The sequence below is a fragment of the Anarhichas minor genome, unplaced genomic scaffold (assembly GCF_050575085.1).
Source record: "Anarhichas minor isolate MPS153535 unplaced genomic scaffold, ASM5057508v1 ptg000136l, whole genome shotgun sequence".
In the NCBI taxonomy this organism is placed as follows: Eukaryota; Metazoa; Chordata; class Actinopteri; order Perciformes; family Anarhichadidae; genus Anarhichas; species Anarhichas minor.
This window is the reverse complement of record NW_027466582.1, coordinates 16,720,193-16,733,202: the sequence shown is the minus strand read 5'-3', so window position 1 is coordinate 16,733,202 and position 13,010 is coordinate 16,720,193. Positions and strand designations below refer to the sequence as shown.

General features: G+C 44.6%; 12 non-coding genes across 12 annotated transcripts; all 12 read right to left on the bottom strand.

The window, feature by feature from the left end:
• Positions 1–2,629: 2,629 nt before the first annotated feature.
• trnav-aac (transfer RNA valine (anticodon AAC)) lies at positions 2,630–2,702 on the bottom strand. The gene has a single exon. It is a non-coding gene; the product is annotated as a tRNA-Val (tRNA).
• Positions 2,703–3,319: 617 nt separating this feature from the next.
• trnav-cac (transfer RNA valine (anticodon CAC)) lies at positions 3,320–3,392 on the bottom strand. Its single transcript has one exon. It is a non-coding gene; the product is annotated as a tRNA-Val (tRNA).
• Positions 3,393–4,700: 1,308 nt separating this feature from the next.
• Positions 4,701–4,773, bottom strand: trnav-aac (transfer RNA valine (anticodon AAC)). The gene has a single exon. It is a non-coding gene; the product is annotated as a tRNA-Val (tRNA).
• A 617-nt stretch (positions 4,774–5,390) lies between these two features.
• Positions 5,391–5,463, bottom strand: trnav-aac (transfer RNA valine (anticodon AAC)). Its single transcript has one exon. It is a non-coding gene; the product is annotated as a tRNA-Val (tRNA).
• Positions 5,464–6,080: 617 nt separating this feature from the next.
• Positions 6,081–6,153, bottom strand: trnav-cac (transfer RNA valine (anticodon CAC)). Its single transcript has one exon. It is a non-coding gene; the product is annotated as a tRNA-Val (tRNA).
• Positions 6,154–6,771: 618 nt separating this feature from the next.
• On the bottom strand, positions 6,772–6,844 carry trnav-cac (transfer RNA valine (anticodon CAC)). The gene has a single exon. It is a non-coding gene; the product is annotated as a tRNA-Val (tRNA).
• Positions 6,845–7,462: 618 nt separating this feature from the next.
• On the bottom strand, positions 7,463–7,535 carry trnav-aac (transfer RNA valine (anticodon AAC)). Its single transcript has one exon. It is a non-coding gene; the product is annotated as a tRNA-Val (tRNA).
• Positions 7,536–8,843: 1,308 nt separating this feature from the next.
• Positions 8,844–8,916, bottom strand: trnav-cac (transfer RNA valine (anticodon CAC)). The gene has a single exon. It is a non-coding gene; the product is annotated as a tRNA-Val (tRNA).
• Positions 8,917–9,533: 617 nt separating this feature from the next.
• Positions 9,534–9,606, bottom strand: trnav-aac (transfer RNA valine (anticodon AAC)). Its single transcript has one exon. It is a non-coding gene; the product is annotated as a tRNA-Val (tRNA).
• A 1,308-nt stretch (positions 9,607–10,914) lies between these two features.
• trnav-aac (transfer RNA valine (anticodon AAC)) lies at positions 10,915–10,987 on the bottom strand. The gene has a single exon. It is a non-coding gene; the product is annotated as a tRNA-Val (tRNA).
• Positions 10,988–11,605: 618 nt separating this feature from the next.
• trnav-cac (transfer RNA valine (anticodon CAC)) lies at positions 11,606–11,678 on the bottom strand. Its single transcript has one exon. It is a non-coding gene; the product is annotated as a tRNA-Val (tRNA).
• A 617-nt stretch (positions 11,679–12,295) lies between these two features.
• On the bottom strand, positions 12,296–12,368 carry trnav-cac (transfer RNA valine (anticodon CAC)). Its single transcript has one exon. It is a non-coding gene; the product is annotated as a tRNA-Val (tRNA).
• Positions 12,369–13,010: the final 642 nt, after the last annotated feature.

The window sequence follows — 13,010 nt, the reverse complement described above, 5'->3', positions numbered from 1 at the left end:
ACCATTTCAGATGTCAGACAACATGATTTCCGAATGGATTCAGTCACAGCTGCTGTGTCATTGAGTGACAGTAAATGTCTACTTCACTTAAAGCCTCCCCTGTATAGCTTCAAGAATTCCCTTCATAGGCCGGAACAACGGCACTTTTTTTTTATTTAGCCAAAAATGCTACTAGCGCAGTCCTCGTTAGTATAGTGGATAGTATCTCCGCTTGTCACGCGGAAGACCAGGGTTCGATTCCCTGACGGGGAGTTTTCTACCAGTTGCTAGTAAGACAACAGCCATTTAACACAGAGACGATACTTATTGAGCATGTTTCTGCTGTCAGAGACAGCTTCACATTGACGATATGATCCTCTATCTCGGCATGCATGAAAGGTTGCACATCAGAATGGAAAATTCTGCTTCTTTTCATCCAGTTTGCTGGGAACGCTAGTCAGAACACTTTGATTGTGTGGAGGAAAAGCCAACCCTGTGGCAGTTGTACTTCTTATCCAGTTTCGGACAATTCCACTAAGTAGAGTTTTATTGTGTGGAGTAAGCAGGAACAAAGAATACTGTTTCCGCCCAGTTTCAAACAGGGTACCTTTCGCGTGTGAAGCGAACGTGATAACCACTACACTACGGAAACTGCTGAAAATGACTTTTATGCACGTGCCCAGGCTCAATGCACCATTCACACTTGACTGCAAACATTTCAGATGCCAGACAACATGATTTCCGAATGGATTCAGTCACAGCTGCTGTGTCATTGAGTGACAGTAAATGTCTACTTCACTTAAAGCCTCCCCTGTATAGCTTCAAGAATTCCCTTCATAGGCCGGAACAACGGCACTTTTTTTTTATTTAGCCAAAAATGCTACTAGCGCAGTCCTCGTTAGTATAGTGGATAGTATCTCCGCTTGTCACGCAGAAGACCAGGGTTCGATTCCCTGACGGGGAGATTTCTACCAGTTGCTAGTAAGACAACAGCCATTTAACACAGAGACGATACTTATTGAGCATGTTTCTGCTGTCAGAGACAGCTTCACATTGACGATATGATCCTCTACCTCGGCATGCATGAAAGGTTGCACATCAGAATGGAAAATTCTGCTTCTTTTCATCCAGTTTGCTGGGAACGCTAGTCAGAACACTTTGATTGTGTGGAGGAAAAGCCAACCCTGGGGCAGTTGTACTTCTTATCCAGTTTCAGACAATTCCACTAAGTAGAGTTTTATTTTGTGGAGTAAGCAGGAACAAAGAATACTGTTTCCGCCCAGTTTCGAACAGGGGACCTTTCGAGTGTGAAGCGAACGTGATAACCACTACACTATGGAAACTGCTGAAGATAACTATTGTGCACGTGCCCAGGCTCAATGCACCATTCACACTTGACTGCAAACATTTCAGATGCCAGACAACATGATTTCCGAATGGATTCAGTCACAGCTGCTGTGTCATTGAGTGACAGTAAATGTCTACTTCACTTAAAGCCTCCCCTGTATAGCTCCAAGAATTCCCTTCATAGGCCGGAACAGCGGCACTTTTTTTTATTTAGCCAAAAATGCTATTAGCACAGTCCTCGTTAGTATAGTGGATAGTATCTCCGCTTGTCACGCGGAAGACCAGGGTTCGATTCCCTGACGGGGAGTTTTCTACCAGTTGCGTGTAAGACAACAGCCATTTAACACAGAGACGATACATATTGAGAATGTTCCTGCTGTCAGAGACAGCTTCACATTGACGATATGATCCTCTACCTCGGCATGCATGAAAGGTTGCTCATCAGAATGGAAAATTCTGCTTCTTTTCATCCAGTTTGCTGGGAACGCTAGTCAGAACACTTTGATTGTGTGGAGGAAAAGCCAACCCTGGGGCAGTTGTACTTCTTATCCAGTTTCAGACAATTCCACTAAGTAGAGTTTTATTTTGTGGAGTAAGCAGGAACAAAGAATACTGTTTCCGCCCAGTTTCGAACAGGGGACCTTTCGAGTGTGAAGCGAACGTGATAACCACTACACTACGGAAACTGCTGAAAACGACTTTTATGCACGTGCCCAGGCTCAATGCACCATTCACACTTGACTGCAAACATTTCAGATGCCAGACAACATGATTTCCGAATGGATTCAGTCACAGCTGCTGTGTCATTGAGTGACAGTAAATGTCTACTTCACTTAAAGCCTCCCCTGTATAGCTCCAAGAATTCCCTTCATAGGCCGGAACAGCGGCACTTTTTTTTATTTAGCCAAAAATGCTATTAGCACAGTCCTCGTTAGTATAGTGGATAGTATCTCTGCTTGTCACGCGGAAGACCAGGGTTCAATTCCCTGACGGGGAGTTTTCTACCAGTTGCGTGTAAGACAACAGCCATTTAACACAGAGACGATACATATTGAGCATGTTTCTGCTGTCAGAGACAGCTTCACATTGACGATATGATCCTCTACCTCGGCATGCATGAAAGGTTGCACATCAGAATGGAAAATTCTGCTTCTTTTCATCCAGTTTGCTGGGAACGCTAGTCAGAACACTTTGATTGTGTGGAGGAAAAGCCAACCCTGGGGCAGTTGTACTTCTTATCCAGTTTCGGACAACTCCACTAAGTAGAGTTTTATTTTGTGGAGTAAGCAGGAACAAAGAATACTGTTTCCGCCCAGTTTCGAACAGGGGACCTTTCGCGTGTTAGGCGAACGTGATAACCACTACACTACGGAAACTGCTGAAGATGACTATTGTGCACGTGCCCAGGCTCAATGCACCATTCACACTTGACTGCAACCATTTCAGATGCCAGACAACATGATTTCCGAATGGATTCAGTCACAGCTGCTGTGTCATTGAGTGACAGTAAATGTCTACTTCACTTAAAGCCTCCCCTGTATAGCTCCAAGAATTCCCTTCATAGGCCGGAACAGCGGCACTTTTTTTTATTTAGCCAAAAATGCTATTAGCACAGTCCTCGTTAGTATAGTGGATAGTATCTCTGCTTGTCACGCGGAAGACCAGGGTTCAATTCCCTGACGGGGAGTTTTCTACCAGTTGCGTGTAAGACAACAGCCATTTAACACAGAGACGATACATATTGAGCATGTTTCTGCTGTCAGAGACAGCTTCACATTGACGATATGATCCTCTACCTCGGCATGCATGAAAGGTTGCTCATCAGAATGGAAAATTCTGCTTCTTTTCATCCAGTTTGCTGGGAACGCTAGTCAGAACACTTTGATTGTGTGGAGGAAAAGCCAACCCTGGGGCAGTTGTACTTCTTATCCAGTTTCGGACAATTCCACTAAGTAGAGTTTTATTTTGTGGAGTAAGCAGGAACAAAGAATACTGTTCCCGCCCAGTTTCGAACTGAGGACCTTTCGCGTGTGAAGCAAACGTGATAACCACTACACTACGGAAACTGCTGAAGATGACTATTGTGCACGTGCCCAGGCTCAATGCACCATTCACACTTGACTGCAACCATTTCAGATGCCAGACAATATGATTTCCGAATGGATTCAGTCACAGCTGCTGTGTCATTGAGTGACAGTAAATGTCTACTTCACTTAAAGCCTCCCCTGTATAGCTTCAAGAATTCCCTTCATAGGCCGGAACAACGGCACTTTTTTTTTATTTAGCCAAAAATGCTACTAGCGCAGTCCTCGTTAGTATAGTGGATAGTATCTCCGCTTGTCACGCGGAAGACCAGAGTTTGATTCCCTGACGGGGAGATTTCTACCAGTTGCTAGTAAGACAACAGCCATTTAACACAGAGACGATACTTATTGAGCATGTTTCTGCTGTCAGAGACAGCTTCACATTGACGATATGATCCTCTACCTCGGCATGCATGAAAGGTTGCTCATCAGAATGGAAAATTCTGCTTCTTTTCATCCAGTTTGCTGGGAACGCTAGTCAGAACACTTTGATTGTGTGGAGGAAAAGCCAACCCTGGGGCAGTTGTACTTCTTATCCAGTTTCAGACAATTCCACTAAGTAGAGTTTTATTTTGTGGAGTAAGCAGGAACAAAGAATACTGTTTCCACCCAGTTTCGAACAGGGGACCTTTCGAGTGTGAAGCGAACGTGATAACCACTACACTACGGAAACTGCTGAAAATGACTTTTATGCACGTGCCCAGGCTCAATGCACCATTCACACTTGACTGCAAACATTTCAGATGCCAGACAACATGATTTCCGAATGGATTCAGTCACAGCTGCTGTGTCATTGAGTGACAGTAAATGTGTACTTCACTTAAAGCCTCCCCTGTATAGCTCCAAGAATTCCCTTCATAGGCCGGAACAGCGGAACTTTTTTTTATTTAGCCAAAAATGCTATTAGCACAGTCCTCGTTAGTATAGTGGATAGTATCTCCGCTTGTCACGCGGAAGACCAGGGTTCGATTCCCTGACGGGGAGTTTTCTACCAGTTGCGTGTAAGACAACAGCCATTTAACACAGAGACGATACATATTGAGCATGTTTCTGCTGTCAGAGACAGCTTCACATTGACGATATGATCCTCTACCTCGGCATGCATGAAAGGTTGCACATCAGAATGGAAAATTCTGCTTCTTTTCATCCAGTTTGCTGGGAACGCTAGTCAGAACACTTTGATTGTGTGGAGGAAAAGCCAACCCTGGGGCAGTTGTACTTCTTATCCAGTTTCGGACAACTCCACTAAGTAGAGTTTTATTTTGTGGAGTAAGCAGGAACAAAGAATACTGTTTCCGCCCAGTTTCGAACAGGGGACCTTTCGCGTGTTAGGCGAACGTGATAACCACTACACTACGGAAACTGCTGAAGATGACTATTGTGCACGTGCCCAGGCTCAATGCACCATTCACACTTGACTGCAACCATTTCAGATGCCAGACAACATGATTTCCGAATGGATTCAGTCACAGCTGCTGTGTCATTGAGTGACAGTAAATGTCTACTTCACTTAAAGCCTCCCCTGTATAGCTCCAAGAATTCCCTTCATAGGCCGGAACAGCGGCACTTTTTTTTATTTAGCCAAAAATGCTATTAGCACAGTCCTCGTTAGTATAGTGGATAGTATCTCTGCTTGTCACGCGGAAGACCAGGGTTCAATTCCCTGACGGGGAGTTTTCTACCAGTTGCGTGTAAGACAACAGCCATTTAACACAGAGACGATACATATTGAGCATGTTTCTGCTGTCAGAGACAGCTTCACATTGACGATATGATCCTCTACCTCGGCATGCATGAAAGGTTGCACATCAGAATGGAAAATTCTGCTTCTTTTCATCCAGTTTGCTGGGAACGCTAGTCAGAACACTTTGATTGTGTGGAGGAAAAGCCAACCCTGGGGCAGTTGTACTTCTTATCCAGTTTCGGACAACTCCACTAAGTAGAGTTTTATTTTGTGGAGTAAGCAGGAACAAAGAATACTGTTTCCGCCCAGTTTCGAACAGGGGACCTTTCGCGTGTTAGGCGAACGTGATAACCACTACACTACGGAAACTGCTGAAGATGACTATTGTGCACGTGCCCAGGCTCAATGCACCATTCACACTTGACTGCAACCATTTCAGATGCCAGACAACATGATTTCCGAATGGATTCAGTCACAGCTGCTGTGTCATTGAGTGACAGTAAATGTCTACTTCACTTAAAGCCTCCCCTGTATAGCTCCAAGAATTCCCTTCATAGGCCGGAACAGCGGCACTTTTTTTTATTTAGCCAAAAATGCTATTAGCACAGTCCTCGTTAGTATAGTGGATAGTATCTCTGCTTGTCACGCGGAAGACCAGGGTTCAATTCCCTGACGGGGAGTTTTCTACCAGTTGCGTGTAAGACAACAGCCATTTAACACAGAGACGATACATATTGAGCATGTTTCTGCTGTCAGAGACAGCTTCACATTGACGATATGATCCTCTACCTCGGCATGCATGAAAGGTTGCACATCAGAATGGAAAATTCTGCTTCTTTTCATCCAGTTTGCTGGGAACGCTAGTCAGAACACTTTGATTGTGTGGAGGAAAAGCCAACCCTGGGGCAGTTGTACTTCTTATCCAGTTTCGGACAATTCCACTAAGTAGAGTTTTATTTTGTGGAGTAAGCAGGAACAAAGAATACTGTTTCCGCCCAGTTTCGAACTGAGGACCTTTCGCGTGTGAAGCAAACGTGATAACCACTACACTACGGAAACTGCTGAAGATGACTATTGTGCACGTGCCCAGGCTCAATGCACCATTCACACTTGACTGCAACCATTTCAGATGCCAGACAATATGATTTCCGAATGGATTCAGTCACAGCTGCTGTGTCATTGAGTGACAGTAAATGTCTACTTCACTTAAAGCCTCCCCTGTATAGCTTCAAGAATTCCCTTCATAGGCCGGAACAACGGCACTTTTTTTTTATTTAGCCAAAAATGCTACTAGCGCAGTCCTCGTTAGTATAGTGGATAGTATCTCCGCTTGTCACGCGGAAGACCAGAGTTTGATTCCCTGACGGGGAGATTTCTACCAGTTGCTAGTAAGACAACAGCCATTTAACACAGAGACGATACTTATTGAGCATGTTTCTGCTGTCAGAGACAGCTTCACATTGACGATATGATCCTCTACCTCGGCATGCATGAAAGGTTGCTCATCAGAATGGAAAATTCTGCTTCTTTTCATCCAGTTTGCTGGGAACGCTAGTCAGAACACTTTGATTGTGTGGAGGAAAAGCCAACCCTGGGGCAGTTGTACTTCTTATCCAGTTTCGGACAATTCCACTAAGTAGAGTTTTATTTTGTGGAGTAAGCAGGAACAAAGAATACTGTTTCCGCCCAGTTTCGAACTGAGGACCTTTCGCATGTGAAGCAAACGTGATAACCACTACACTACGGAAACTGCTGAAGATGACTATTGTGCACGTGCCCAGGCTCAATGCACCATTCACACTTGACTGCAACCATTTCAGATGCCAGACAATATGATTTCCGAATGGATTCAGTCACAGCTGCTGTGTCATTGAGTGACAGTAAATGTCTACTTCACTTAAAGCCTCCCCTGTATAGCTTCAAGAATTCCCTTCATAGGCCGGAACAACGGCACTTTTTTTTTATTTAGCCAAAAATGCTACTAGCGCAGTCCTCGTTAGTATAGTGGATAGTATCTCCGCTTGTCACGCGGAAGACCAGGGTTCGATTCCCTGACGGGGAGATTTCTACCAGTTGCTAGTAAGACAACAGCCATTTAACACAGAGACGATACATATTGAGCATGTTTCTGCTGTCAGAGACAGCTTCACATTGACGATATGATCCTCTACCTCGGCATGCATGAAAGGTTGCACATCAGAATGGAAAATTCTGCTTATTTTCATCCAGTTTGCTGGGAACGCTAGTCAGAACACTTTGATTGTGTGGAGGAAAAGCCAACCCTGGGGCAGTTGTACTTCTTATCCAGTTTCGGACAACTCCACTAAGTAGAGTTTTATTTTGTGGAGTAAGCAGGAACAAAGAATACTGTTTCCGCCCAGTTTCGAACAGGGGACCTTTCGCGTGTTAGGCGAACGTGATAACCACTACACTACGGAAACTGCTGAAGATGACTATTGTGCACGTGCCCAGGCTCAATGCACCATTCACACTTGACTGCAAACATTTCAGATGCCAGACAACATGATTTCCGAATGGATTCAGTCACAGCTGCTGTGTCATTGAGTGACAGTAAATGTGTACTTCACTTAAAGCCTCCCCTGTATAGCTCCAAGAATTCCCTTCATAGGCCGGAACAGCGGCACTTTTTTTTATTTAGCCAAAAATGCTATTAGCACAGTCCTCGTTAGTATAGTGGATAGTATCTCTGCTTGTCACGCGGAAGACCAGGGTTCGATTCCCTGACGGGGAGTTTTCTACCAGTTGCGTGTAAGACAACAGCCATTTAACACAGAGACGATACATATTGAGAATGTTCCTGCTGTCAGAGACAGCTTCACATTGACGATATGATCCTCTACCTCGGCATGCATGAAAGGTTGCACATCAGAATGGAAAATTCTGCTTCTTTTCATCCAGTTTGCTGGGAACGCTAGTCAGAACACTTTGATTGTGTGGAGGAAAAGCCAACCCTGGGGCAGTTGTACTTCTTATCCAGTTTCTGACAATTCCACTAAGTAGAGTTTTATTGTGTGGAGTAAGCAGGAACAAAGAATACTGTTTCCGCCCAGTTTCGAACAGGGGACCTTTCGCGTGTGAAGCGAACGTGATAACCAATACACTACGGAAACTGCTGAAAATGACTTTCATGCACGTGCCCAGGCTCAATGCACCATTCACACTTGACTGCAACCATTTCAGATGCCAGACAACATGATTTCCGAATGGATTCAGTCACAGCTGCTGTGTCATTGAGTGACAGTAAATGTCTACTACACTTAAAGCCTCCCCTGTATAGCTCCAAGAATTCCCTTCATAGGCCGGAACAGCGGCACTTTTTTTTAATTTAGCCAAAAATGCTATTAGCACAGTCCTCGTTAGTATAGTGGATAGTATCTCTGCTTGTCACGCGGAAGACCAGGGTTCGATTCCCTGACGGGGAGTTTTCTACCAGTTGCGTGTAAGACAACAGCCATTTAACACAGAGACGATACATATTGAGCATGTTTCTGCTGTCAGAGACAGCTTCACATTGACGATATGATCCTCTACCTCGGCATGCATGAAAGGTTGCACATCAGAATGGAAAATTCTGCTTCTTTTCATCCAGTTTGCTGGGAACGCTAGTCAGAACACTTTGATTGTGTGGAGGAAAAGCCAACCCTGGGGCAGTTGTACTTCTTATCCAGTTTCTGACAATTCCACTAAGTAGAGTTTTATTGTGTGGAGTAAGCAGGAACAAAGAATACTGTTTCCGCCCAGTTTCGAACAGGGGACCTTTCGCGTGTGAAGCGAACGTGATAACCACTACACTACGGAAACTGCTGAAAATGACTTTCATGCACGTGCCCAGGCTCAATGCACCATTCACACTTGACTGCAACCATTTCAGATGCCAGACAACATGATTTCCGAATGGATTCAGTCACAGCTGCTGTGTCATTGAGTGACAGTAAATGTCTACTACACTTAAAGCCTCCCCTGTATAGCTCCAAGAATTCCCTTCATAGGCCGGAACAGCGGCACTTTTTTTTATTTAGCCAAAAATGCTATTAGCACAGTCCTCGTTAGTATAGTGGATAGTATCTCCGCTTGTCACGCGGAAGACCAGGGTTCGATTCCCTGACGGGGAGATTTCTACCAGTTGCTAGTAAGACAACAGCCATTTAACACAGAGACGATACATATTGAGCATGTTTCTGCTGTCAGAGACAGCTTCACATTGACGATATGATCCTCTACCTCGGCATGCATGAAAGGTTGCACATCAGAATGGAAAATTCTGCTTCTTTTTATCCAGTTTGCTGGGAACGCTAGTCAGAACACTTTGATTGTGTGGAGGAAAAGCCAACCCTGTGGCAGTTGTACTTCTTATCCAGTTTCGGACAATTCCACTAAGTAGAGTTTTATTGTGTGGAGTAAGCAGGAACAAAGAATACTGTTTCCGCCCAGTTTCGAACAGGGGACCTTTCGCGTGTTAGGCGAACGTGATAACCACTACACTACGGAAACTGCTGAAGATGACTATTGTGCACGTGCCCAGGCTCAATGCACCATTCACACTTGACTGCAAACATTTCAGATGCCAGACAACATGATTTCCGAATGGATTCAGTCACAGCTGCTGTGTCATTGAGTGACAGTAAATGTCTACTTCACTTAAAGCCTCCCCTGTATAGCTCCAAGAATTCCCTTCATAGGCCGGAACAACGGCACTTTTTTTTTATTTAGCCAAAAATGCTACTAGCGCTGTCCTCGTTAGTATAGTGGATAGTATCTCCGCTTGTCACGCGGAAGACCAGGGTTCGATTCCCTGACGGGGAGATTTCTACCAGTTGCTAGTAAGACAACAGCCATTTAACACAGAGACGATACATATTGAGCATGTTTCTGCTGTCAGAGACAGCTTCACATTGACGATATAATCCTCTACCTCGGCATGCATGAAAGGTTGCACATCAGAATGGAAAATTCTGCTTCTTTTCATCCAGTTTGCTGGGAACGCTAGTCAGAACACTTTGATTGTGTGGAGGAAAAGCCAACCCTGTGGCAGTTGTACTTCTTATCCAGTTTCGGACAATTCCACTAAGTAGAGTTTTATTGTGTGGAGTAAGCAGGAACAAAGAATACTGTTTACGCCCAGTTTCGAACAGGGGACCTTTCGCGTGTGAAGCGAACGTGATAACCACTACACTACGGAAACTGCTGAAAATGACTTTTATGCACGTGCCCAGGCTCAATGCACCATTCACACTTGACTGCAACCATTTCAGATGCCAGACAACATGATTTCCGAATGGATTCAGTCACAGCTGCTGTGTCATTGAGTGACAGTAAATGTCTACTTCACTTAAAGCCTCCCCTGTATAGCTCCAAGAATTCCCTTCATAGGCCGGAACAGCGGCACTTTTTTTTATTTAGCCAAAAATGCTATTAGCACAGTCCTCGTTAGTATAGTGGATAGTATCTCTGCTTGTCACGCGGAAGACCAGGGTTCGATTCCCTGACGGGGAGTTTTCTACCAGTTGCGTGTAAGACAACAGCCATTTAACACAGAGACGATACATATTGAGCATGTTTCTGCTGTCAGAGACAGCTTCACATTGACGATATGATCCTCTACCTCGGCATGCATGAAAGGTTGCACATCAGAATGGAAAATTCTGCTTCTTTTCATCCAGTTTGCTGGGAACGCTAGTCAGAACACTTTGATTGTGTGGAGGAAAAGCCAAACCTGGGGCAGTTGTACTTCTTATCCAGTTTCGGACAATTCCACTAAGTAGAGTTTTATTGTGTGGAGTAAGCAGGAACAAAGAATACTGTTTCCGCCCAGTTTCGAACAGGGGACCTTTCGCGTGTTAGGCGAACGTGATAACCACTACACTACGGAAACTGCTGATGATGACTATTGTGCACGTGCCCAGGCTCAATGCACCATTCACACTTGACTGCAACCATTTCAGATGCCAGACAACATGATTTCCGAATGGATTCAGTCACAGCTGCTGTGTCATTGAGTGACAGTAAATGTCTACTTCACTTAAAGCCTCCCCTGTATAGCTCCAAGAATTCCCTTCATAGGCTGGAACAACGGCACTTTTTTTTTATTTAGCCAAAAATGCTACTAGCGCAGTCCTCGTTAGTATAGTGGATAGTATCTCCGCTTGTCACGCGGAAGACCAGGGTTCGATTCCCTGACGGGGAGATTTCTACCAGTTGCTAGTAAGACAACAGCCATTTAACACAGAGACGATACATATTGAGAATGTTCCTGCTGTCAGAGACAGCTTCACATTGACGATATGATCCTCTACCTCGGCATGCATGAAAGGTTGCACATCAGAATGGAAAATTCTGCTTCTTTTCATCCAGTTTGCTGGGAACGCTAGTCAGAACACTTTGATTGTGTGGAGGAAAAGCCAACCCTGGGGCAGTTGTACTTCTTATCCAGTTTCGGACAATTCCACTAAGTAGAGTTTTATTTTGTGGAGTAAGCAGGAACAAAGAATACTGTTTCCGCCCAGTTTCGAACTGAGGACCTTTCGCGTGTGAAGCAAACGTGATAACCACTACACTACGGAAACTGCTGAAGATGACTATTGTGCACGTGCCCAGGCTCAATGCACCATTCACACTTGACTGCAACCATTTCAGATGCCAGACAACATGATTTCCGAATGGATTCAGTCACAGCTGCTGTGTCATTGAGTGACAGTAAATGTCTACTTCACTTAAAGCCTCCCCTGTATAGCTCCAAGAATTCCCTTCATAGGCCGGAACAGCGGCACTTTTTTTTATTTAGCCAAAAATGCTATTACCACAGTCGTCGTTAGTATAGTGGATAGTATCTCCGCTTGTCACGCGGAAGACCAGGTTTCGATTCCCTGACGGGGAGTTTTCTACCAGTTGCTAGTAAGACAACAGCCATTTAACACAGAGACGATACATATTGAGAATGTTCCTGCTGTCAGAGACAGCTTCACATTGACGATATGATCCTCTACCTCGGCATGCATGAAAGGTTGCACATCAGAATGGAAAATTCTGCTTCTTTTCATCCAGTTTGCTGGGAACGCTAGTCAGAACACTTTGATTGTGTGGAGGAAAAGCCAACCCTGGGGCAGTTGTACTTCTTATCCAGTTTCGGACAATTCCACTAAGTAGAGTTTTATTTTGTGGAGTAAGCAGGAACAAAGAATACTGTTTCCGCCCAGTTTCGAACTGAGGACCTTTCGCGTGTGAAGCAAACGTGATAACCACTACACTACGGAAACTGCTGAAGATGACTATTGTGCACGTGCCCAGGCTCAATGCACCATTCACACTTGACTGCAACCATTTCAGATGCCAGACAACATGATTTCCGAATGGATTCAGTCACAGCTGCTGTGTCATTGAGTGACAGTAAATGTCTACTTCACTTAAAGCCTCCCCTGTATAGCTCCAAGAATTCCCTTCATAGGCCGGAACAGCGGCACTTTTTTTTATTTAGCCAAAAATGCTATTACCACAGTCGTCGTTAGTATAGTGGATAGTATCTCCGCTTGTCACGCGGAAGACCAGGTTTCGATTCCCTGACGGGGAGTTTTCTACCAGTTGCTAGTAAGACAACAGCCATTTAACACAGAGACGATACATATTGAGCATGTTTCTGCTGTCAGAGACAGCTTCACATTGACGATATGATCCTCTACCTCGGCATGCATGAAAGGTTGCACATCAGAATGGAAAATTCTGCTTCTTTTCATCCAGTTTGCTGGGAACGCTAGTCAGAACACTTTGATTGTGTGGAGGAAAAGCCAACCCTGGGGCAGTTGTACTTCTTATCCAGTTTCGGACAATTCCACTAAGTAGAGTTTTATTTTGTGGAGTAAGCAGGAACAAAGAATACTGTTTCCGCCCAGTTTCGAACAGGG